We start from the raw sequence: 25,470 nt of genomic DNA on the forward strand, positions 1-25,470 counted from the left end.
AGATGAGCCCGTTTTGCAGATGAGGAGACTGAGGCCCGTCTAAGGTGGCAGGCCAGCTAGCTATCCCAGGCCGCTGGGCCCTAGGCTTGTTCTTGCACTCTGCAGGCCGGGGGCTCACCTAGCTGCTGACCTGAGGGTGGCACTCACTCAAAGGGGAGCCCCCACCCCTTTCTGTTGGTCCAAACCACCATGATGGCTGCATTCTTCCTACTCCACCGCCCCCCCTCACTTTTCTCTTTATTTTTTTATTTTATTTTTTTATTTAAATATTTTTATTTATTTCTAGGATAGAGAGAGACAGCGTGAGCAGGGGAGGGTCAGAGAGAGAGGGAGATACAGACTCTGAAACAGGCTCCAGGCTCTGAGCTGGCAGTCAGCACAGAGCCCGACGCGGGGCTTGAACCCACGAACCGCGAGATCATGACCTAAGCAAAAGTCGGACGCTTAACCGACTAAGCCACTCAGGCACCCCACTCTCTTTATTTTTTTAAAGTTTACTATTTATTTTTTGAAAGAGAGAGAGAGGGAGGGGCAGAGAGAGAGGGAGACACAGAATCCGAAGCAGCTCCAGGCTCTGAGCTGTCAGCACTGAGCCTTACGTGAGGCTCGAACCTAAGGAACCATGAGATCGTGACCTGAACAGTGAGAACGTGACCTGAGCCCAAGTAGGTCCTGACCTGAGCCTGAGCCAAAGTCGGACGCTTAACCCACTGAGCCACCCAGACGCCCCAAAATTGTTCACTTTAAAATAGTTAATTTTAAGGGCACCTGGGTGGCTCAGTCAGTTAAGCGTCTGACTTCGGCTCAGGTCATGATCTCACGGTTCGTGGGTTCGAGCCCCACGTTGGGCTCTGTGCTGACAGCTCAGAGCCTGGAACCTGTTTCAGATTCTGTGCCTCCGTCTCTCTCTGACCCTCCCCTGCTCATGCTCTCTCTCCCCCTCTTTCAGAAATAAATAAAACATTAAAAAAATTTTTTTAAAAAGCCCAAACACTAATTGCTCAGGATTCCTTAACACCCACCTGTCTAAACAGTGCCACTTTCTTAGATGTTCCTTTCACAATGCATGAAACTCTCGATTCATTACATTGTATGCTTGAAACTGACATAATGTCCTATGTCAGTTATACCTCAATTAAAAAAAAAACTGTCGCTATTCCCAGTAAGGTAGATACCCTGACTTTGACTCTACCTTCGGAAAAATAATGGGGTCTCTCTGTGCCCCGAAACCTCTTAGAGGGAAAGGTAAACCCTCACTGTTAATAGGAGGCACCCTTTAAATAGAGTCAAGGTGGCGGGCACCCAGTGTTTGGAACCCAAGTGTTTGCAGAAGGCAGATAAACCCCAGAGCGTGCAATCAATTGCTTTTTTTGCTTGGAAAGGCTGTTTCCTTCTCTCTGCCTTTCTGTGCAAATAATACAACCCCTCGGGCTACGGAGAGATGGGGGGTGGGGAAGGGGAAGCTGTTTCCAGAATGAACAGAAAAGACTCCGGGAGGGGCTTAGCAGCTGTCTTCTAATGATCGTGTTTTTGTAAGGGCATCAATAATTTAGGTTGCGATTGGCGGAGGGGAGCCGCTTAAATTATAAGCGTGGCTCCACACCCCTGCGCCTCACGCCTGTTCTACACGCCCCCTCCGCAGACTACCCCCCCCCGCCCCCCAAAGGAAGAGGGAGAGCCCTCCTGTTACCATCTTTCCTCTGCTTCTTAAGAGAGGCCAGTCTTGAAGGGGGGTGGACTGGAGGATAAACAGCGTCCTTCTAGAAACTAGGGTCCTGCCCCGTGCTGGGAGGTGCCGCGCTAAGGCGCTTGGAGAAAAGAGCGAGAAATTAATTTTCCCCTGAGGAGCAATGGGGTGGGGGCGGGGAGGGGGCACGGCCTTGGCTGAATGATCAGTTGCTGATGAGCTGTTCGCTCTCCCCTCCCTCCCTCCTCCCAGAATCGGGGAAACCTCCTCCTCTCCCCCTCCCCCCGCCCCCCAACGCAGCCCGCACAGTAGTCGGGCTCGGCGCCTGCCTTTTCGTGCGGAGCCCTCAGCTCGCACCACCGCGGCTCCGGGCGTCCCCCCTTCTCTCTTCTCCTTTCCATTGGATGGGCAATGGGTGCGTGGGCTCCAGCTGCCTCGGCGCCCCAGGCGCTGGCCACCGGGGACCCTTAGGACACCTGCGCGATCCGCAGCGCCGCTCGCCAGCCACACCGCGGGAGCCGCGGGGCCGATGCGATACAGGTGAGTGAGCGGGGTCCCCCAGGGCCCGAGATGCTGGGGCCGCGTCCTGCGGGAGTCTGATCCGTATTCCTTTTGCTGCAACCTTCCCTCTGTCTGCAAAGGTGGGAACGCCATGACCCCCTCTTCCCCTTGCTAGGAAGTGTGCTTTTGGGGGAGGGGGGAGGGGCAGACCGTGTACTTCCAGATTTTACGTGTTTCTGGCTGAAAACCCGCTTCCCGTTTCTGAATAGTTTTTCTCCACGGGAGGTGCGGGGCAGAGAGAGCCCTCCTTGCCCGCGTGTACTTTGTTTCTTTCTTAAAAATCCATTTTTAAAAAATTTTTAATGTTTTATTTATTTCTGAGAGACAGAGAGAGAGAGAGTGTGAGCAGAGGAGGGTCAGGAGAGAGAGGGAGACACAGAATCCGAATCAGGCTCCAGGCTCTGAGCTGTCAGCACGGAGCGAGACGCGGGGCTCGAACCCACGAACCTGAGATCATGACCTGAGCCGAAGTCGGACACTTAGCAGACTGAGCCCCCAGGCACCCCTTAAAAATCCATTTTCTTGCAACTGCCCTGAGACCCCACCCGCACCCCCACCTTAGGGCGCCTCCCGTCTTCGCCACCTGCCCTGGGCTTGTGCGGTTTCCCCGGTGATTAGTTTCTGATGGAAGCCAAATTGTACTTTTTTATGTCCTCCGCCCCCCCCCCGCGCTCCCCCCCGGCCCCCTTCACTCAGGTCTACATTAGCCTTTTTCTGCTTTGCGACCCAGGCAGGCTGGACAGGAGACAGGGCTCTCGGAATCGTGCGCGCCGCCCCTCCCCCTCCCCCATCGCTTCTGTCTTTGCGGGGGCGGGGAGGGGTCCCCGAAACCAAAGTTGCCTGCGCCGGTGTGGCCCGGCCTTGTTTTCTGTGCTCAAGGCAGCGTGAATGCTGGAAAAAACGGCTACAGCAGATGGAGTTTGGGCTGTTGGGGATAATTGCAGCGACTTAGAAGAAACCGGTTGCTCTGTTTAATATTTAATATTCTCCCCTCCCTCGCGCCCAAGTGACAAGCGGTGACAGCGATTGTCACCCCTCTAGACCAGCCTCTCCCTTTTATTTTGGATACGGTTGACTCTCAGGGTGGCCGTTTTGTGCCTCCAGAAGTGAGACCCCGGCAGCGGGATCCCTCTCCCCTCCTGCTCAAGCTGCTGGTGACAGCGACAGCCTCGGGGACGCGTGCCGCCGCGACCCGAGGGGGCGGGCGGGGGAGGCGGAGCGCCGGGCTCCTGCCTTCTCGGGGCGCGGTGGGGGGGTGGGCTCCTGCCGTGGGCGCCCTGGGAGACGGAGCCTAGAGAAGGAACCGGAATAGAATGTAAACCCGAGGACAGAGCGCCTTCTTGGAGGCAGCGGCCTCCAGCTGGGGCTGAGCCGACTGGAAGGGAGCCCCTTCTGCGCCCCGGGCTCGGGAGCTCCAAGCCGGGGTCCTGGGGATGGGGCTCCGACCTGATTCTTTTTCAGAGAACGCGACTTCCCAGCACCCTTGCCATTGCCCACGTGGCCTCTCTCGGGGACAGTCTTAAACCCCTTGCAGTTGGGGGTGGGTGGGAGGGTGGGGAATGGATTCTGGGGGTCTGGCACTGATGCTGGCCCCTCCCTTCCCACTCCTCGGCTTCTAGTCCCTCCCACACCCCAACATTCGGGCTGCAGGAACCCCCCCCCCCCCGTGCAAACATCTTAAGTAGCTGAGTTTATCCCTGTTGACAACTTTGTTTTCCTCCACGACGCAGAGATTTGCAGAACGGCCTAAAGACGTCACTGGGGGCAAATACCATCCTTCCTCCAGGAGGGTTTATTTAATAAACTGGATTTAACTCCATGCTGTCGTGTGTCCGTCCCCCTCCCCCCGCCTTTCCCCCAGGAAACAGAAAGATCAGGACCCGGGTTCCAGGGGAGGAAGGGTGGAACTGATACTGAACAAAGTACGGTGCAACTGACCCGCGAAGTTATGGCAGGTGCAGCTCTGGGATCAAAAACTCCGGCAGAGGATTTTCCGTACTTATTTCGTCATTCTTTTTGAAATGTTAGCCTCCAGGACCAGAGGCTCGTAACGACCAGGAGCAAGTGAAGAAGATTCTATTCTAGGACCTTTCAGCCATTCTGTCTTGGTAGTGACAGGCGAGGGGGAGGCGCTTGGGCTGTCCCCCCCCTCCCCCTTCTGGCAAGGCCAAGCCTGTCTGATGGCGGAAGCTGAATGACTTGTCTGTGGCATCAGACCTCAAAGTGCAGACCTTGGGCCACCAGCAGCCTTAGGAATGCAGATTTTCAGGCCCCACCCTGCTCTGCTGAGTTGGAATCTGCATTTGAACACATCCCGGGGCAGCCTGGAGTCAGCTCTGGGTCTGAGAAGCCCCAGGGGCATCACTTGACCTTCATTGCCTCCGTTCCTGGCTGACCACTTGGGCTAACACTGGCAGCTTCCTTCTGGAAGGCCTGGCTAGGTGATGCACAGTGCTGGGTACATAGGAAGGTGCTCACTAAATCTTGGCCACTTTTTTTCGTAAAATTTTTTTTTCTTTTCCAATTTACTGCCTTCCTTTTAAAATCTGTTTCTTTTTCTTTTTTTCTTTCTTTCTTTTCTTTTTTTTTTTTTTTACCTTTAACGTTTATTTATTTTTGAGAGGAAGAGGCAGCGTCAGCAAAGGGAGGGCCAGAAAGAGAGGGAGACACAGAATCTGAAGCAGGCTCCAGGCTCTGAGCTGTCAGCACAGAGCCCAACTTGGGGCTCGAACTCATGAACCGTTAGATCATGACCTGAGCTGAAGTCGGACGCTTAACCTACTGAGGCACCCAGGTGCCCCTGTTTCTTTTTTTTTTTTTTTAAGACAAAAGTTACATTATTTTATAAAAAGGAATTATCACTGGATATAGTTGCACTGAGTTTTAAATTATGTATTTATTTATTTTGAGGGGGCGTGGGGGAAGGGGGGGGACAGAAGGAGATAGAATCCCAAGCAGGCTCCCCACTGTCAGCACGGATCCCAACTCAGGGCTCGATCTCATGAACCGTGAGCTCATGAGCTGAGCTGAAGAGTGGGATGCTTAACAGACTGAGCCATCCAGGCGCTCCTAGTTACATTGAGTTTTATTTATAATTTATTTATTTTTTAAATATTTAATGTTAGGGGAGTATCGCCTCATTTTTAAAAAAGTTTATTTAGTTAGAGATTGAGAACGGGCAGGGGAGTGGCAGAGAGAGGCGGGGACAGAGGACTTATAACAGGCTCTGCGCTGACAGCAGAGAGCTGATGTGAGGCCTGAACTCACAAACCATGAGATCATGACCTGAGCTGAAATCAGGCGTTTAACAGACTAAGCCACCCCAGGTGCCCCTACACCAAGTTTTAAAAGAAAGAACAGGAACTTCAGACTTGTGACAAATTGGCTATTTTTATTTTTTTTAATATTTTTATTTATTTCTAGGAGAGAGAGAGAGACAGCGTGAGCAGGGGAGGGTCAGAGAGAGAGGGAGTCACAGACTGAAACAGGCTCTAGGCTCTGAGCTGGCAGTCAGCACAGAGCCCGACGCGGGGCTCGAACCGACGAACCGCGAGATCATGCCCTAAGCGAAAGTCGGACGCTTAACCGACTAAGCCACCCAGGCGCCCCCAAATTGGCTATTTTTAAATTACTCTCCAGAATGAGGATATGTGTCCAATTTCTTCTTTTCTTTTTACATTATAAACTATACATAATGTACAATTTACCATTTTAACACTTAAAACACTTTTTATCTTATTAAAAAAATCCTTTGGGGCACCTGGGTGGCTCAGTCAGTTAAGTGTCTGACTTCGGCTCAGGTCATGATCTCATGGTTTGTGGGTTCGAGCCCTGCATCGGGCTCTGTGCTGACAGCTCAGAACCTGGAGCCTGCTTCTGATTCTGTGTCTCCCTCTCTCTCTGCTCTTCCCCTGTCTCAAAAATAAATAAACATTAAAGAAAAATCTTTTAACATTTATTTATTTATTATTGAGAGAGTGCAAGCATGTGAGCAGGGAAGGGGCAGAGAGAGAGGGAGAGAGAGAATCCCAAGCAGGCTCCTCACTGTCAGCACAGAGCCCAACGAGGGGGCTCGAACCCACAAACCATGAGATCATGACCTGAGCGGAAATCGGGAGCCAGAGGCTTAACCGACCGAGCCACCCAGGTGCCCCTTCTGTTTTAATAATTTTAAAGTGCATACTTTTCCTAAAGATTTATTTTTTTAAGTAATCGCGACACCCGACGTGGGTGGGGCTTGAACCAGCAACCTCGAGATGAAGAATTGCACCCTCCACCCGCTGAGCCAGCCAGGGGGCCCTCAAAGCGTCTAATTTAATGGCGCTTAGTACAGTGACACTGCTGTGCCACCCCCTCTATCTAGTTCCAGAATATTCCTATCTCCCCAAAGGGGAGCTCCCCCCGGTGCAGCAAGTCACTCTGAGTCGCCCCTCCCTGTGGGTCCCCCCTCCCTATTTCATAGAAATGGCATCCTACAACTGGCTTCTTTCACTTTTTTTTTTTTTCTGTAGCTCATATTTTCCTCTTCTATTCTTTCCCATGACCCCCCTGCTCCTGCCCTAAATCGTGCAGGTATCAGAATAATAGCGCGGACCTGCGAATTCACACGGTAGTTCTTAGTTACCGAGAGCAAAAGTGTAGGGGCGCTGGGTCTGCGCCCATCTGTCAATGTCAAGACTGGATGTGAGAGTTACTCCCCCTTCTCTAAAGGCGCTGCAACTTTTTTTTTTTTTAATATTTTTTATTTATTTCTAGGAGAGAGAGAGAGACAGCGTGAGCAGGGGAGGGTCAGAGAGAGAGGGAGATACAGACTCTGAAATTGGCTCCAGGCTCTGAGCTGGCAGTCAGCACAGAGCCCGACGCGGGGCTCGAACCCACGAACCGCGAGATCATGACCTAAGGGAAAGTCGGACGCTTAACCGACTAAGCCACCCAGGCGCCCCTAAGGCGCTGCAACTTTTGTATCCAGTCCTTTCTCTCCAGCTAAAACCATCGCTGAGATTTCTTTCAACCTTAAGGGGAGACCCCCTCTAGACGATTCCTCAAGGGGTTTCAGATCCCAGGGCACAAGGTAACTGAATCACGGTGGCGCATGGCTGGTACTCAATAAATATTTGTGGGACAAATGAACGACGTCAGCACTAATCATTGCCATGGTGATGAATTAATGTTGTAACGTATTGACTTGCTGAGGCCGTGCACAGCCAGTGACTGGCTGAAGGGGCAGAATGAGTGAGGGGATGTGTAACCCTTACCTGAGGGGTCAAAACTATGCATTGAGCGGGTTGGGGGGGGCCCAAAGCTGCGGAGTGTAGGCAGTGCTGCCCACCTACTCCGTTTAGTGGTTTCGTTCAAGAAGACACATTGAAGGAACGCTGTCCCCCGGGAGACATGTTTTATCCCCCTGACAGTCTGTCCTTTCTGGCTTTTGGTCTTCCAGCACAGATAGGGTCGAGCAAGATAGAGAGAGAGAGAGGGAGAGAGAGAGGGAATGATAAATGGCATCGAGCATCCACAATGTTGGTCCGGCTGCGAGAGAGCCCAGCCTGGACCAGAGGGATCGCTGACCTCCCTTTCCACAAGTACTGCCTGTGTGTTTTGTGGAGGCCAGGCACCGTGATAGGCTTTGCGGATTCTGCAGAGAATGGGATCGGGCTGGTGGCCACAGGCGGGAGGAGGGCAAGCGCGTTTCTAGGGCTTACCATGTGCAGGACTTTGTTTCAAGCACATTATTCCATAGAAATTAGTTTGTCAGTGACGACTCTCTGAAGTAACGGATCATTTCCCCATTGAGGAAGCTGCAGCCCAGAGAGGTGCAGCGACTCTGCCAAGATCACACAGCAGGGGGGTGGCAGATCCAGGATCCAATCCCAAGCGGCTGCAAAGGCTGGGGTGAGGGGGGGGCTGGTGCTGGAGGTAGGTGGCCACAGGTGTGTGTGTGGGCCGGTGAGGGGTGTGGGTACTGGCCAAGTCCCCTCGGAATGAGTGCAGGGGTGGGGTGGGGGGAGGGGGGTGGATGATCATTCATCTGGGTGGGCGAGTGATGGCCCCCAACCTCGGCTAGTGGGAGAGGAAGTGTGAGGTAGTCACTAGCTCTGACGATGAGTAGAATGTGGGGTGAAAGAAGGGGAGAGGGGTCCCCCGGTGGTTGGCACGATCAACTGCGCTGCATTTTGGTTTTGGTTTTGTTTTTTTTTATGTGTTTTTTTTTGGTTTGTTTTTTTATTTCTAGGAGAGAGAGAGAGAGAGACAGCATGAGCAGGGGAGGGTCAGAGAGAGGAGGAGTCACAGACTCTGAAACAGGCTTCAGGCTCTGAGCTGGCAGTCAGCACAGAGCCCGACGCGGGGCTCGAACCCACGAACCGCGAGATCATGACCTTAGCGAAAGTCGGACGCTCAACCGACTAAGCCACCCAGGAGCCCCATCTGCGCTGCATTTTGAATTTTTCTTGCAAACTTGATTATCAGAGGGCCCCTGGGCTGCTTCCTTCTCTGCTTAGAACCCTGCATGGCTCCCACCTAACTCAGCAAGAGCCAAAGTCCTTCCCGTGGCCCTCAAGGCCCTCACCCTCTGCCCCATCGCCTCCCTGCCCTCACCTCCTTCCGTTCAGGCTCACTCACTCCACTCCAGCCACACAGGCCCCCTTGCTGTTCCTCGAACACAACCAGGCATGCTCCAGCCACAGGACCTTTGCACAGGCTTTACCTCTGCCTAGAATGGTTTTCTCCACCCAGACACCCTCATGGCTCCCCTCTCATCTCTTCCAAGTTTTTACTCCAGTGCTTCTTCCTCACTGGGGCCTCCTCTGGCCACCTTCATTTAGAAATGAAGTTCCAGTTCCTCCATTTGCTTTTCTCCATCTGACAGTCTGTGTATTTTACTTGTTTCTCTTGTTCCTTGCCCGTCTCCCCCACTGGAATATCAGCTCCACGAAGGCAGGGTGCTCGAGTCTCTTTGGTTCACTGCTAGATTCCCAGTGTCCTCCCAGAACAGAGCCTGGCATCTAGTAGGTGCTCAATAAATGTCGCCAGGTGAACGCATTCACCAGCCGGTGAGGGGAGGCTAATGGAGGCATGACCTGAAGTCAGGAGAAAGAATTCAGCTTGAGAGTCAGTGGCTCACATGGATCCTGCCCAGCAGCCGACACCGGCAGTCTCCCGGCTCTCTCCCTCCTCAGCCAATGTCCTGGGGCTGTCTGAACCCCAGCCATCCCGGGCCATCCGGTCATGCCAGGGGGAGGGGGCGTGCGCGTCTCAGCCGTGCTGGGCCAGCGACGGAGAAAGCAGGTGACAACCGACCGCAGCTGGGTCGTGACTTCATCTCACCAGGGGATGGACCTTTGCAGCCCTGCTCAGGGCCTTGCTGGCGGGGGCTGCTCTCTGCCATCTGGCCTGGCGTTTTCTTTAGAAAACGGATGCGGGGACAATTTTGGAGTTTTGCTCCGAGCAATGCGAGTTCTTGCTGGCCCTCGCTTTATTTATCGCGTAACCTTGGCCTCTGCTTCTCTGGGCAAAGGTGGGGTGTGGGTAGGTGTTTGTCTCTGCTCGGCGTGTCCTCGGTGGGTGGGTATCAGGGTGTGAGGCACGAAGGCTGAAACACAGGGGCAGCTATGGATACGGAAGTACCTTTATTAAGATGTACGGTTTTTTTTTTTTTTTTTAGGGATTTGGAGACTTGCTGGGTTTTATTTTTTATTTATTTAAAAAAAGTTAATGTTTTTATTTATATTTGAGAGAGCGAGCGAGCTTGAGTGGGGGAGGTACTGAGAGACGGAGTCGAATCCGAAGCAAGCTGTCAGCGCAGAACCCAACGCGGGGCTCGAACCCACGAACCGTGAGATCATGACCTGAGCCGAAGATGGCCGCTTAACCGCCCGAGCCCCCCAGGCGCCCCCAGATGTGTGGGTATTTTGGATCACCTGCTGTGGCGTCCTTTTTTTACACATTTAGAAATGTTTAGTAAAATATACATCGCAGAAAATTTTAACCAATTTTTTTGTGTGTGTTCAATTCAGTGGCATTGAGCGAGTCCACACTGTCGTGTGGCCCTCCCGCCATCCGTCCCCGGACCTTTTACATCCTCCCCAAATGGAAACTTCGTCCCTATCAAACACGGACTCCCAGACTCAGCCGCTGGTGCTCACCGTCTGCTTTATTCTTTTCTTTTTTTTTTTTAATATTTTTAAAAATTTTATTTATTTTGAGAGAAAGAGGCAGAAAGCATGAGTGGGGAGGAGCAGAGAGAGAGAGGAAGAGAGAGAGAATGCCAAGCAGTCTCCATGTTCAGGGAGGAACCCAAAACGGGGCTCGATTTCACGACTGTGAGATCATGACCTGGGCCAAAAACAAGAGTCAGATGCTCAACCAGCTGAGCCGCCCAGACGCCCCGAGATTCCCCTTCCTCTTCAAGGGCTTAATCACATCCCACTGTCCGTGAACGCCACATTTTGTTCATCTACTTATCTGTGGATGGACATTTGGGCGCTTTCCTCGTTACCAACTGCCACTGCCACCGGCAGTTCACAGGGTCACCTCTTCTTTTCTTTTTTTAAAAAGAATTTTTTACGTTTTTATTTAAGTAGTTTTTATGCCCAGTGTGGGGCTCGAACTCACGACACCGGCACCCCAAGATCAAGAGTTGGATGCTCTTCCCACTGAGGCAGCCAGGCTTCCCTAGGGTTGCCATTTCTGTCCACCCTCGGCCACATGTCTCTGTCATTTTGATCATGACAACAATCCTCATAGATGTGAAGTGATTTCTCAGTGTGGTTTTGATTTGCATTTCCCCGACGGCGACTGGACGCTTAGCACCTTTTTACGTGCTCGACCGCCATTTAGATACTTTCTTTGGAAAACGTCTATTTATGGGACGCTTGGGTGGCTCAGTCAGTTAAGCGTCTGACTTCGGCTCAGGTCATGATCTCACGGTTCGTGGGTTCGAGCCCCGCGTTGGGCTCTGTGCTGACAGCTCGGGGTCTGGAGCCTGTCTTCGGATTCTGTGTCCCCCCCCCCTTCTCCCCCTCTCCTGCTCACACTCTCTCTCTGTCTCTCAAAAATAAATAAAACATTTAAAAAAAAGAAAACATCTATTTAGCTCCTCTGCCCATTAATTAGATTTTTTTAATATTGAGTTGCATGAGATCTTTGTAGATTTTCGATGCTCCAATCAGACCTATGATTTGCAAACATTTTCCTCCACTCAGAAGCTTTTGACACTTGATCTTAGCCAAAAGGCCGAGAAGCAGCGGATAGAAGCTTTTAAGGTTGATGTAGTTCCGCTTACTGCTTTTTGCTTTTATTTATCTCTATTATAAATTTTTACTCCGGGGCAGAGCCGTGACACTCAACCCCTGCCCGGCTACCTGCCCGGGAGAGTGTTTGCTCAGGGCTCAGAAGACACTTTTACTGTCAGCCCGGTGAAACATCATCCGGAAGGTGACAAATGCGGTGACAAATGCGTCTGAAAGTCGGTTGAAAATGACATCTGGATTAGCGTCATCCCGGCTGTTAGAATCCACGGTCCGCTGAATTTCACACTCTTCGGCCTCGAACTGTGGAGGGAGACCGTTTCCATGGGGGCTGTGCAACCTCTCTTGGTCCAGGGCTGGATTAAGATGCTGTATGGACCGTGCGCACGTTGGCCACACAGGAAGGGGTGAAACCGCCCAGGAGAGGCTCAAACAACAGGTGGAAGAGAATAACGGCTGAGAGAGAGCAAGAGAGGAGAGGTGGGGGGAGTGAGTTCATGTGCAGGTGGTATTTCTTTGCTCTTTCTCTCTTTTTAAAAACTGTTTATTTTTATTAAAACATTTTTTAATGTTTATTTATTTTGGGGGGTGGGGTGCAGAGAGAGGGAGACACAGAATCGGAAGCAGGTTCGAGGCTCCCAGCTGTCAGCACAGAGCCTGACGCGCGGCTCGAACTCACAGATCGTGAGATCGTGGCCCGAGCCAAAGTCGGACGCTTAACTGACCGAGCCACCCTGGGCGTGCGGCTTGAGCTGACTCAGACAGGCATGCTGCTGTAACAAATAGGCCCACACAAAAGAATTTTGTTCCTAACTCACCCGAGAGCCCCGGGAGGGCGTTCCTGGCCAGCAGTTGGCTCTCCTCCTTCACGCTGTGCCTGAGGATCGTGGGGGATAAAACCCCTGACTCCCGCGGGTTGTTTATGTTTCAGGAGAAGGGGGGCTGCTGAGAAAATTGCTCAGTGCCGGACCTTGGGGTGGACCTCAGAGACAGGTCTTGGGGGTCCCAAGGAATCCCAGGCCCGTATCTCTGACCTGTCTGCGCCGTGGTCTGGGATCCTGGGTGAGCCACCGCACCTTGCAGAAGCTCAGTCTTCATCTGTGACACGAGAGTGTAGATTTCACACTGCCTCTGGGACTTGTGTTTTGGTGGGGAGATCTGGCCCATGATTCTCTTCTTCCCAACCCCAAACTTACCATTGGAAGATAGAGCATGTTTAATCCTTTTTATAAATTAAATTATTTATTTATTTAATGTTTAAAAAATTTTTTTTAATTGTTTTATTTTTGGGAGAGAGAGAGACAGCGTGAGCAGGGGAAGGTCAGAGAGAGAGGGAGGTACAGAATCCGAAGACAGGCTCCAGGCTCTGAGCTAACTGTCAGTATAGATTCCGACGCGGGGCTCGAACCCATGAACCGTGAGATCATGACCTCAGCCGAAGTTAGACGCTTAACCGATTGAGTCACTCAGGCGCCCCTACTTTTTTTTTAATTTTAGAGAGAAAGAGAGTGTGTGTGAGCAGGGGAGAGGGGCATAGAGGGGGAGAGAGAGAGAAAGAGAGACAGAGAGAGAGAGAGAGAGAGAGAAACCCAAGCAGGCTCCACATTTAGCACGACATGGGGCTTGATCTGACGATTCTGGGATCATGACCTGAGCCGAAATCAAGAGTTGGATGCTCAACCGACGGAGCCACCCAGGCGCCCCATGCCTGATCCTTCTTAATGAATTTCCTATGATGATGCTAACTTTAAAAATATTTGTGTGTGGGTGTGATGTTACAAAGATGCAAGAAAATGCTCAAATGAATTTTTACACGTCTACATATACTGTGTCCCCATTGTCACCCAGGTCAAGAGTCGAGGAACTTCCGTCTCCCCAGTGGGCTGCCAGGTTAAGCAAATGAAACAATAAGTAGAACACGTAGTTGAAATTGTACTTCCGATAAATGGTCAATAGCTTTTTTATATCAGTATATCCCATGCTCCTGGGCATCGTCTGTTTTATCTGGAAATCTCACCAGCCGGCTCCCTTGAGTTCCACCCCAGTCAACACCCGCCTCCCCTGCCAAGGTCAACAGTATTCTGATTCTCATCACTGTAGCTTACTTGTGTTTTTTTTACGTTTATTTTATTTCTGAGACAGAGAGAGACGGAGTATGAGTGGGGGAAGGTCAGAGAGAGAGGGAAACACAGAATCTGAAACAGGCTCCAGGCTCTGAGCTGTCAGCACAGAGCCCGACGTGGGGCCTGAACCCATGGACTGCGAGATCATGGCCTGAGCCGAAGTCGGCTGCTCAACCGGCTGGGCCACCCAGCTGCCCCTACTTGTGTTTGTTTTTGAGCCTCATAACAATGGAATCACCCAGTGGGTCCTGCTCCGTGTCTGTCTGTGAGATTCCCCCACATTACTGCCCGGGGCATTCTTTTTCATTGCTGCATAGTATTCCTGCCTACAGATGCCTCACGATTTGCTCTTCCCGCTGTCTTGTTGATGGACCTTTAAAGTCCATCGGGTTTGGAGATACTCTAAATAGAGCTTTACGAGCGTGACTCTTAGGGCCTATATGCACCCAGGAGCGGAACTACCTGGCTGTTTTTAAGTTTTTCAACTTTCCTCCAGGACAGGGGTGCGGAGACCAGTGCCACCAGCGCCAGTGAATAAATCCAAGTCTTGTGGGGTTTCCACGCCTGGCCCTGCGTAGCCTGCGTTTAATTTCCTGAATGCAGGACCTCGGGGCGTTTTTCAGTTCCCATCCTGTCCATTTTTAGGAGTCTTTCCAACGTACAGAAGCTCGAGAAGTTTTAGGGAATACTTTTCCTTTGCTTTTCAGTTTCATTGCCGTACCTTTATGGATTTTCACCGGAGATAAAGCTGCTTTATTTATTAGCCCTTGTGTTGCCCACGGGTGGGCAAGCGGGGTGCCCAGCCCAGCTGTGTGAGTGTCCCTGTCCACATGCGGGGGGTCCCAGAAGGCCCCCAGACTTCCCTGCGGTCCCCCCCTCCCGACTCCCGGCCGGAGCACCGGTACCCGCCTGTATCATCCCCGCATCTCCAGGCGCCATCCGGTTGCCATGGAAACTCAGGCTGGTCCAGGCATGGCAGGAGGGGGCAGCCCCCCCCCTCAGGGGGCGGCGCTTCAGTTTGGATCCAGGGAAGTGGTGGGAACAAGCGGTACCTGGGGCTTCGTGAAACTCTATTCTCATTTTACATTCGCGATAGGGCTTTCTGGGGCCTGCGGCTTAATGCCTTATTTTCTTCTATTTGCTTCTTCCCCCTCATTGTCTTCGCTTTGCACCGTCTGTTCACGGGCCCGGCTGCTTCGAGGGGGAGGCAAACCCCACACGCTTTGCCGCTTCCTCTCTGGGTCGTGGCTGGGCAAACAGAGGGAACAGCACACCTGCTCGTGGGGCCCAGCGACACCGGGGACGGACACCCGCCGACAAGCGCCCGTTGGCCGGGGCTGTGTTTGTTTCTCGTGTGTGTACACACGGAACAGCTGGGCGGCAGCAGCTCAGAACCGCTCGCGCGGGCCCCGGGGGCACGCTGGACGCCTCGCTAGAGCATCTGTCCCCGGCCCCGCCCGCCACCCTGTCAACACGGCAGAGAGCCGGCCTGACCAAGCCCCTTCCGTGGCCCGGCGCCTCGCTCAGGACTCTGTGGCGCTCATCACCTCCACGCCGGGCAGGAGGAAGCCGACTCGGAGGCTCCAGCTAAATGCTGGGGGCCACGCAGCAGGCAGATCGTGTGCCCGGGTGGGACCTAGATCTTCTTTCCCACCAGACCTCATCCCTTCCCGACTTACAGGAAGTCTGGGACCCCCCCGCAGGCGCGAGGTGCTTCATGCTGTTTTCCCGAGGCCCCCGGTTCCTAAGACCACTCGTGCATCCAGGCAAGAAATATTTAAGGAGGCAGGGACCCGACGGCCACAAGCAGACATTGTGATCCTTGCCTGCGCGGCGCTCACATCCCCTGGGGGCCTGGGGGCTGCACATCGGTTCCCGGCCCAGAGGCTGGCCAGATTGGAGGATGTGATGGGGGGGTGCCCGCGTCTGCCCCTAGCCCTGAACGACGAAAGGGAGTCAGCCCATCGGAGATGAGGGGAACGGCATTCCGGGGAGAGGGAACAGCGGGTGCAAAGGCGGAATGAGAGGGGGCAGAGACCAGGAATGGTTGAGGGGGGCCCGTGAGTCTGGCAGGGCAAAGCGGGAAGAGAAGGGGATGAGGTCAGGGAGAGGGGACAGCCCTACAGGGCGTGGCTGTCATTCCGATACCAGCCGACCGCAGGCTTTCAGAAGGACCCGCGGACTGCCGAGCAGAGTGCAGGCGGGGGCCCGAGAGAGGCAGCTCCCCAAGCCCAGGAGGGCCTTGCTGCGGGGGGGGGGGGGGGCCCATGCGGTGGCCAGAAGCGATCAGGTTCAGGATCTAATTTGGAGGCCGGTGGTTGGGACCCGATGACGCTTTTGAGGCAGGGAGTGGAGGAGTGACTGTTCGATTTGTGGCCCGGACATCAGGGTGAAAGGGGGAGCCTGCAATGAAATGGGGAGACCAGGAGCGGGCGCTGTCGGGCAGGTGGGCTACAGAGCATCCTGGCTTGGAGCTGCAGGACAAGCAGAGGGACGTCCCAGGAAGTGTCACCTGGGTTGTGCCTTAGGTTCTGTCTTTCCTGCCCCTCCTCCCACCTTCCTGGGTACAAATACACCTGTAGCCGCGCAGAACTTTCTCCATCAAGGTGCTTCGCTGTGTCTGGTCTCTGGAGGTTTAGCTAAGTGGTAGATCCTATACAGCACACCCAGCCTGTAAGCTGCATTCTTTTTTTAAAATACTGAGGAGCGCCTGGGTGGCTTAGTCGGCTAAGCGTCCGACTTCTGCTCCGGTCATGATCTCGCGGTTCGTGGGTTCGAGCCCCGCGCCAGGCTTTGTGCTGACAGCTCAGAGCCTGGAGCCTGCTTCGGACTCTGTGTCTCCCTCTCTGTCTGTCCCTTCCCCGCTTGCGCTCTGTGTCTCTCTCCCTCAAAAATAAAGCAACATTAAAAAATTAAAAAAAAAAAATAAAACACTGAGGCAGTAAGAATATTGGGTGGGGGGGAAGGGGGACTTCTGCAGGTAGAAATGGAACCTGGTAGCAAGGCCCTTGAATCCACCTTCTGTCCTTGGTTATAGTTCTGTAAAGTGGGAAGGGAAATGCCTCCCATGGGTACATGCTCGTAGAAGGAATTACAGATTTTTTTTTCGGTGTAAGGGGAATGCATGTGGAAAAACACAAAGGCTTTTCTTTTTTTTTTTTTAAATGTTTTATTTATTTCTAGGAGAGAGAGAGAGAGAGAGAGACAGCATGAGCAGGGGAGGGTCAGAGAGAGAGGGAGACACAGAATCTGAAACAGGCTCCAGGCTCTGAGCTGGCAGTCAGCACAGAGCCCGACGCGGGGCTCGAACCCACGAACCGCGAGATCATGACCTAAGCAAAAGTCGGACGCTTAACCGACTAAGCCACCCAGGCGCCCCACACAAAGGCTTTTCTAAATGCCCTAAGATTTCACAGAGTGAGTTGAAGCTCAAAGGCTTTGGGAAGGAGAGATCCATTAAACACCCTTAGGTCTACGACTTGGAAAAAACCAGAGGGTGCCTGTTGTCGTTAAATTGATGTTGAGCTGGTCTGCCTCAGACAGGCTGGGAGAGCTCTCCATCTGGATGCTGTCAGCAGGGGGAGAGGAAATAGGAAATTGTTGGGGGGGCTGGGGGGGTAAGCTTCCATTCCCATATATGCTGTTTTCTCTGCATCCACCTCCTTACATCTCTGGGCGTTGAGGGGACTTAACCAACATTGGTGCATGAGATCCAGCCCCCGAACCCTGTTTCACGCATGCAAGCCTTCTAGGGGGTCTGCTTTTCTTGGGCAGACGCTGAGAGGCGAGTGGTGGAGACTTTTCAGGTGGGAGAACTAAGCTTGAGATTGAAAATATGCCGTTGGGTGGGGTGTGCATGCCAAAAGCTGTGGATGATTTCACTCCAGGAGAAACCAGAGAGAGTCTTCCCCATGGTCCAAAAGGTCCCACGAGCTCTGTCCCCTCCCCTCCCCACCCTCATCTCCTCTACTCCGTCCTCAATCACTCACAGCTGCTGGGGCCCCCTTACTGTTCCTTGAGCAAGTCCTACACAGCCCTGCCTCAGGACCTTTGCACATGCTCTTCTTGCTGCCCGGAATGCTCTTCCCTTAGATACCCACATGACTCTTGCATCACCTCCTTAGGGCATCTGCTCAGATGTCATTCCCTCAGTGAGACCATCTCTGACCCGACCCCCCCATTTAATAAAAAAGCCAGCCCCCCAACACTTCTTGTCATCCTTTATTATGAACTCCATTGTGCCTCGCCCCCCATTCATATACTGAAACACTAACCCCCAGTACCTCAGAATGTGACTGTATTTGGAGACAGGACCTTTAGAGACATACTTAAAATAAATGAGGGCTTATAGGTGGGCTCTAATCCAATACAACTGGGGTCCTCGTAAGGAGAGATTAAGGCAGATATTTGGAAGACCGTGTGAAGACCCAGGGAGAAGACAGCCTTTTACAAGCCAAAGAGAGAGGGCTCCGAAGAAGCCAACCCCACCAGCACCTTGATCTTGGACTTGTAGCCTCCAGAATTGTGGGGAAATAAATTTCTGTTGCTTAAGCCAACTAGTCGATGAGGACCTCCAGCAAACCTTTCCTAATCAATTTCCAGCACACTTTTAGCCTCCCAGTCTCTACCTCATGCACTTGTATTCACCATCCGTCTGTCCATCCGTCTGTTCCCCCCACCCCCACCCCCCAAAACTGTCCATTCCATATTCCATGACCGGACGATCTTTGTCTCCTCCTCGGCTGTGTCCCCAGCTCTCAGCCAGTAGCTGCCCACCTTAGTGTTTGTTGAGTGAATAAGTGAATGAAAATGGAGACAAACATCTCGGGGCTCCTGAGTTACTCTGGGTGCCCTCCGGTGCTGAGTATCCGCCCCTCCCCTCCCCGCCATGCGTTTGTGAGTGGTGGGAACCCTGTCCCTTTTCTCAAAAAACCCAGCCAGGGGGCAAAAAGCAGGCAGGCTCACCGGTCAGGTGGCCACACCCCACGTGGATTTTAAAGCCGACCCTTGACCTTGCCCTTTTATTTTTCTCCCTGACTCTGCGGGGCTCACAATATCCAGGGACGGGAGGGGGAGTGAAGGAGCAGGCCCTCCAGGACCCATTTTGCGCAGGGCCGTCCCGCGTCCGCCCTGGGCGGTGTGCCCCTCCGTCAGGCCGCGCCAGTTGCCCGGCAGCTCCCGAGAACCCGGATCCCAGCCCGAGTTGCCAAGGAAATGCTAAACCCCGCTCGGCCGGCCCGCGGGCTCCCCTCCCTCCTGCCCTTGTTCAGTGCGCGCCGCGCTCACCCTCCGCGCGCTCTCTGCTCTCTCTGCCCTCTAGCTGCGCGCTGTGCTGGACGCCGAAGACCCTGCGAGTTCTGAGCGAGGCCCATGGATGTGGACGGCCTCCCGGGGTCCGGATCCCATGTTCTCCCCGCGCAGTTATGACGCCCTGCACGACGCCGGCGGCTCGGGGCTCCCGGGTGTGGACGGCGTGGCCCGCGCCCCGCAGGACGCGCGGGCCCCCCGGGGGAGCGGCGCCTGCCCGGGGCCCCCTCTGAGACGGCGCGGCGGCGTGGTGGACCACCGAGATGTCATCCTGGCCCACCAGGCGCACAAGGTCCACAGCACCCCGCAGGCCAGGAGGAAGGAATGGGAGTGAGTCGGGCTGGGACTGGGGGGGGGGGGGGCGGTGCGCCCCAGGGAGCGGGTACCCCCGGCGGGAGGGCAGGAGCGCGCTCCTGAAGCGAGGCTAGTTGCCAGTTGCCGAAGCCTCGTTCTTTGCCCGGAAGCCCCTCCCTCCCCCGGCACCCCCTGCGCAGCCCAGGGCGCCCCGACAAACGGGTTCGTGGTTAGCCTGGCAGGCCCTGCGCCCGGGCCCGTGGGTGTCCCCTGGGGTGGGCTGGCCAGTGTTTCCGATGGGAGGCGCTCCTGAACCTGGCTGGGAAACGCTGTTTTCGGGGGTGGGGTGGGAATCGCATTTCTACTTGAAGCCCTGGAACTAAACCCGAGGGCTTGGCGGCTGGAGATGAAGTTTGTGCCCAGAGCAGAGAGGGGGGCTGGGGGAACGTGCTGGCTCCTGGGGGCTCTGGTCCTGGGCCCCCTGTCCCTTTGCCAGTGACCCCGAAAGTAGGGTCTTCTCCTAGGAGTCGCCTTGGGGAGGAAGGCTGGGCTCTGAGCCGGCTCTGCTCCTGTGATGTTGGGCGGGTGGCCTCCCCGGGCTGGAGGCCTCACCTCGAAATAGCTCTCTCTAGGCTGGGGCTCCAAAGCCGTGTGTGAAACGGGTTCGGTCCCGGGTCCAGAAGGACAGCTGGGTTGCTTTTTTTTTTTTTTCTTTTTTCCCCTTCTTTCCTCAAGTGTGCTTCTTCGGCAAAGGCTTAACCATGGGGTGGATTCCCGGACACACATCAAGAAGGTGGGATTCAGAGTGCAAATTGCACGGCGCCTGGAGCTGAGACTGGTCTGGTCGCTAATCACTGCTGGGCACCCGGAGGTGCCCCTCCCATCCACTCCGTGCCCCAGTCAGACCCCCGGAGGTTACAGACATGGGCTCCAGCACCGCACAGGCTCTCCACCGGGCTTCCTGGGGTGTCCTGTGTGCGGGGAGGGAGACCTGGGCTGTAAATGCGAGTCGGGTTCAGGGTGTGTTGATGAGGGACGTGTAGATAACGCAGTGCCTTGAACACCTTGTCGGCAGAAGGTGGTGCTGACTGGACCTCCAGACCGTTTCCTGAGGTTAGGCTGACATCTGGTGGCACATTGGGGCATCAAGGAAAAAGGCAATGTGATAAAACTTTATTTGTCCATAGCTCGGTTCTTTCTGATTTTCTCCTCCATCCACCCTTCTAGCCACCCACCCCCCTAGCCTTCTAACTGCCCACCCTTCTATCCGCCCATCCATCTGTTTACCCACATTTCTTCTTTTTTATAATTTGTTTATTTTAAAAATTTACACCCAAGTTAGTTAGCATATAGCGCAACAGTGATTTCCGGAGTAGATTCCTTAAGCCCCTCACCCATTTAGCCCCTCCCACACCCCCTCCAGTAACCATCTGTTTGTTCTCTATATTTAAGAGTCTCTTATGTTTTTGTCCCTTTCCCTGTTTTTATATTCTTTTTGCTTCCCTTCCCTTATGTGCATCTGTTTTGTATCTTAAAGTCCTCATAGGCGTTAAGTCATAGGATATTTGTCTTTCTCTGACTAATTTCGCTTAACATAATAGCCTCTAGTTCCATCCACGTAGTTGCAAACGGCAAGATTTCATCCTTTTTGATTGCCGAGTAATACTCCATTGTGTGTGTGGTTGTGTGTGTGTGTGCGTGTGTATACGCCACATCTTCTTTATCCACTCATCCATCGATGGATATTTGGGCTCTTCCCATACTTTGGCTGTGGTGGGTAGCACTGCAATAAACACTGGGGTGCATGTGCCCCTTCGAATCAGCACACCTGGATCCCTTGGATAAATACCTAGTAGTGCAATTGCTGGGTCATAGTGTAGTTCTATTTTTAATTTGTTGAGGAATTCCTATACTGTTTTCCAGAGTGGCTGCACCAGTGTGCATCCCCACCCGCAGTGCAAAAGAGATCCTCTCTCTCCGTATCCTCGCCAGCATCTGTTGTTGCCTGAGTTGTTGATGTTGGCCATTCTGACGGGTGTGAGGTGGTATCTCATTGTGGCTTTGATTTGTATTTCCCTGATGATGAATGGTGTTGAGCATTTTCTCATGTGTCTGTTGGCCCTCTGGATGTCTTCTTTGGAGAAGTGTCTGTTCATGTCTTTTGCGCATTTCTTGACGGGATTATTTGCTTTTGGCATTTGTATTTTGTATCTGATAAGTTCTTTATGGATTTTGGATACTAACCCTGTATCTGATATGTCATTTGCAAATGCCTTCCCCCATTTCATCAGCAGCCTTTTAGTTTTTCTTTTTCTTTTTCTTTTTAAATGTTTTATTTATTTCTAGGAGAGAGAGAGAGAGACAGCGTGAGCAGGAGAGGGTCAGAGTGAGATGGAGTCACAGACTGAAACAGGCTCCAGGCTCCGAGCTGGCAGTCAGCACAGAGCCCGACGCGGGGCTCGAACCCACGAACCGCAAGATCATGACCTAAGCGAAAGTCGGACGCTCAACCGACTAAGCCACCCAGGCGCCCCAAGTTTTTCTGATTGTTTCCTTCATTGTGCAGAAGCTTTTTATCTTGATGAGGTCCCAATAGTTTATGTTTGCTTTGGTTTCCCTCACCTTCGGAGATGTGCTGAGTAAGAAGTTGATGCAGCCGAGGTCAAAGAGATTTTTTTTTTAAATGTTTTATTTATTTCTGGGGCGCCTGGGTGACTTAGTCGGTTGAGCGTCCGACTTTCGCTTAGGTCATGATCTCGCGGTTCGTGGGTTCAAGCCCCGCGTCGGGCTCTGTGCTGACTGCCGGCTCAGAGCCTGGAGCCTGTTTCAGTCTGTGACTCCCTCTCTCTCTGCCCCCCTCCCCCACCCCGCTCACGCTGTCTCTCTCTCTCTCTCTCCTAGAAATAAATAAAACATTAAAAAAAAAATTTAAATGTTTTATTTATTTCTGAGAGAGAGAGACAGAGAGACAGCGTGAGCAGGGGAGGGTCAGAGAGAGGGAGACACAGGATCTGAAACAGGCTCCAGGCTCTGAGCTAGCTGTCAGCACAGAGCCCGACGCAGGGCTCGAACCCACGAACCGTGAGATCATGACCTGAGCCGAAGTTGGACGCCTAACTGACTGAGCCACCAGAGGTGAAAGAGATTTTTGCTTGCTTTCTCCTTGAGGATTTTGACGGCTTCCTGTCTTACGTTTAGGTCTCTCATCCATTTTGAGTTTCTTTTTGTGTCTGGTGTAAGAAAGTGGTCCGGGTTCATTCTACTGCATGTCTCTGTCTAGTTTTCCCAGCACCACTTGCTGAAGAGACTGTCTTTATTCCACTGGATAGTCTTTCCTGCTTTGTCAACGATTAGTTGGCCATATATCTGTGGGTCCATTTCTGGATTCTCTGTTCTGTTCCATCGATCTGAGTGTCTGTTTTTATGTCAGTACCATACTGTCTTGATGATTATAGCTTTGTAATACGTCTTAAAGTCTGGAACTGTGATGCCTCCAGCTTTGGTGTTCTTTTTCAGGATTGCTTTGGCTATTTGGGGTCTTTTCTGGTTCCATGCAGATTTTAGGATTGTTTTAGCTCTGTGAAGAATGCTGGTGTTATTTTGATAAGGGTTGCATGGAATATGTAGATTGCTTTGGATAGTATTGACATTTTAACAATATTTGTTCTTCCAGTCCAGGAGCATGGACTATTTTTCCATTTCGTTGTGTCTTCTTCAGTTTCTTTCATAAGCTCTCTATAGTTTTCAGTGGATAGATTTTTCACCTCTTTGGTTAGATTTATTCCTAGGTATTTTATGGTTTGTGGTGCTTTTTTTTTTTTTTTTTTAACATTTATTTATCCTTAGGGAGAGAGAGGGAAGGAGAGAGAGAGAGAGAACACATTGGGAGGAGCAGAGAAAGACACAGAGGATCCCAAGCAGACCCCACACTGCGAGCAAAGAACCGGATAAGGGGCTTGAAGTCATGAACTGCACGATCATGACCTGAGCCGAAATCAAGAGTCAGCTGCTTAACTGACTGAGCCACCCAGGCGCCCCTCGTCACCCATATTTGTATCCGTCTGTCCATCCATCCATCTACTCACCCATATTTCTGTCTGTTCATCCATCTCCCCATCCCTCCCTCCTTCCCTCCCTCCTTCCACTCACTTGTCCATATTTCTATCCATCCACAAATTACCTAATTTCTCCTCCACAGTCAAACGTCTCTGCTTATCTTTTTCCCAGTCGATTCCCTGATTCTTTGAAATCAGGAAGGTTGGTGTGTTGCATTTGGTCTATCTTTGTAAAAAAAAAAAAAATTGTGGTCAAATATACATAACCCGGAATTTACCCTTTTAACCGTGCTCGGGTCCAGTTCGACAGCATGAAGTACATTCACATGGTTGTGCGGCCCTCACCGCTGTCCTCCTCCAGAACTTTCTTCACCTTGCAAAGCTGAAACTCTGTCCCCATTCAACATTAATCCCCCCATCCTCTCTCCAACCCTTGGCTTCCACCATCCTACTTTCTGTCTATAAATTTGACTACTCACAGGGGTGCCCGGGTGGCTCAGTCAGATGAGCGTCGGACTTCAGCTCAGGTCATGATTCCACGGTTTGTGAGTTCGAGCCCCGCGTCGGGCTCTGTGCTGACAGCCCAGAGCCTGGAGCCTGCTTTGGATTCTGTGTCTTTCTCTCTCTCTGCCCCTCCCCCACTCACACTGCCTCTTTCTCCCTCAAAAAATAAATAAACATTAAAGAAAAGTTTTAAAAAATTGGCTACTCACATAAGTGGAGTCCTAGGAATTTGTCGTTTTGTTACTTAGCATAGTCCTGAAGGTTAATCCGTGTTGTAGCCTGTGTCAGGGTTTCCTTCCTTTTTAGGGCTGAGTACTACTATTCCAGCGTATGGACATACCACATGTGCGCATCCATCCTTGGTGGAAACTCAGGTTGCTTTCGCCTTTTGGCAATTGTGAATGATGCTGCCGTGAACATGGGTTTACAAATATATCTTCTGGGCCCTTCTTTCAACTCTCCTGGGTGTGCTGCTGGATCACGTGGGGAGTCTCTAAGTCTTACTCCGTCTAGAACAGCGTTCTCTCCCTGTCCCTGCTTTTTACCATCCCTGGTGGCTCACAGAAGAAGCCAGATGGCTCGTCCTATAGAATATCCACCATTTTGAACTGTCTTTTTGGGTACTTTTTTCTTTCTTTCTTTCTTCTTTAATGTTTATTTATTTTTGAGCGAGAGAGAGAGAGAGCGTGAGCAGCGGAGGGGCAGAGAGAGAGAGAGAAGGGGAGACACAGAATCCGAAGCAGGTTCCAGGCTCTGAGCTGTCAGCACAGAGCCAGATGCAGGGCTAGAACTCACAAATTGTGAGATCACGACCTGAGCCGAAGTCGGACGCTCAACCGACTGAGCCCCCCAGGCGCCCCTGTTTGGGAACTTTATTTCTGCCCACGCTGCTGCCCAGGGCGGCTTAGCCCAATCGTAGGAATCCCACACAGGAAAAGTGTCCACAGAGGTGAAACTAACCGTAGTGAATGTGACTCCACATTTCAAAATGCCTTCATGAGGATCTGGAACATTTTGGGGCCCATTGTGCTAGGGATTGAACGAGATCGCTATGGTTTCTCCTTCCTGTGACCAACGGAGTCCTGGTGCCGGGAACGGACGGAGCCCCGGCTTGCTGCTTCTTTCTGCCCCCCCCCCACCCCTTAACTGTCTCCTTCGACCCTCGCTTTCCAGGCCACGTGCCCACGTTGCCAGCCTTCGTCCTGATCCATCAACCCATTGATGCGGGCGGAGCTGACCCTGGTAGATCAGCACGTGCTGCGTGGTTCTTCATCTCCTTTCTGGTCTGCCTTGCCTGCTGGTACCGGGCTGGTTCCCCGTAGGGACACGGGAAATATCAGTTGAATGAATGAACACACCGTGTGAGAATGAGTGATTCGGCTTGGTGGATTGGGGTCAGCCAGAAGCTCACTGCCTTTCCTTGTTAGCTAGCTAGCTAGCTAGTTATGCAGACAGAGAGAGAGAGAGAATCTTAAGCAGCCTCCACACCCAGCGTGGAGTCCGATGCCGGGCTCGATCCCACGACTCTGTGATCAGGACCTGAGCCGAAATCAAGAGTCTGATGCTCATCTGGCTGAGCCACCCAGGTGGCCCCTGCTTTTCCTTGTTTGAGATGAAACAATCACAGGGTTGGAAGTTGGAGTATTTGGTTTCGCATTGCCCGCTCCGGAAGTTGAGTGAGGAGGTCCCTC

The sequence above is a fragment of the Hyaena hyaena genome, unplaced genomic scaffold, assembly GCF_003009895.1.
Source record: "Hyaena hyaena isolate Hyena2069 unplaced genomic scaffold, ASM300989v1 scaffold_414, whole genome shotgun sequence".
NCBI lineage: Eukaryota > Metazoa > Chordata > Mammalia > Carnivora > Hyaenidae > Hyaena > Hyaena hyaena.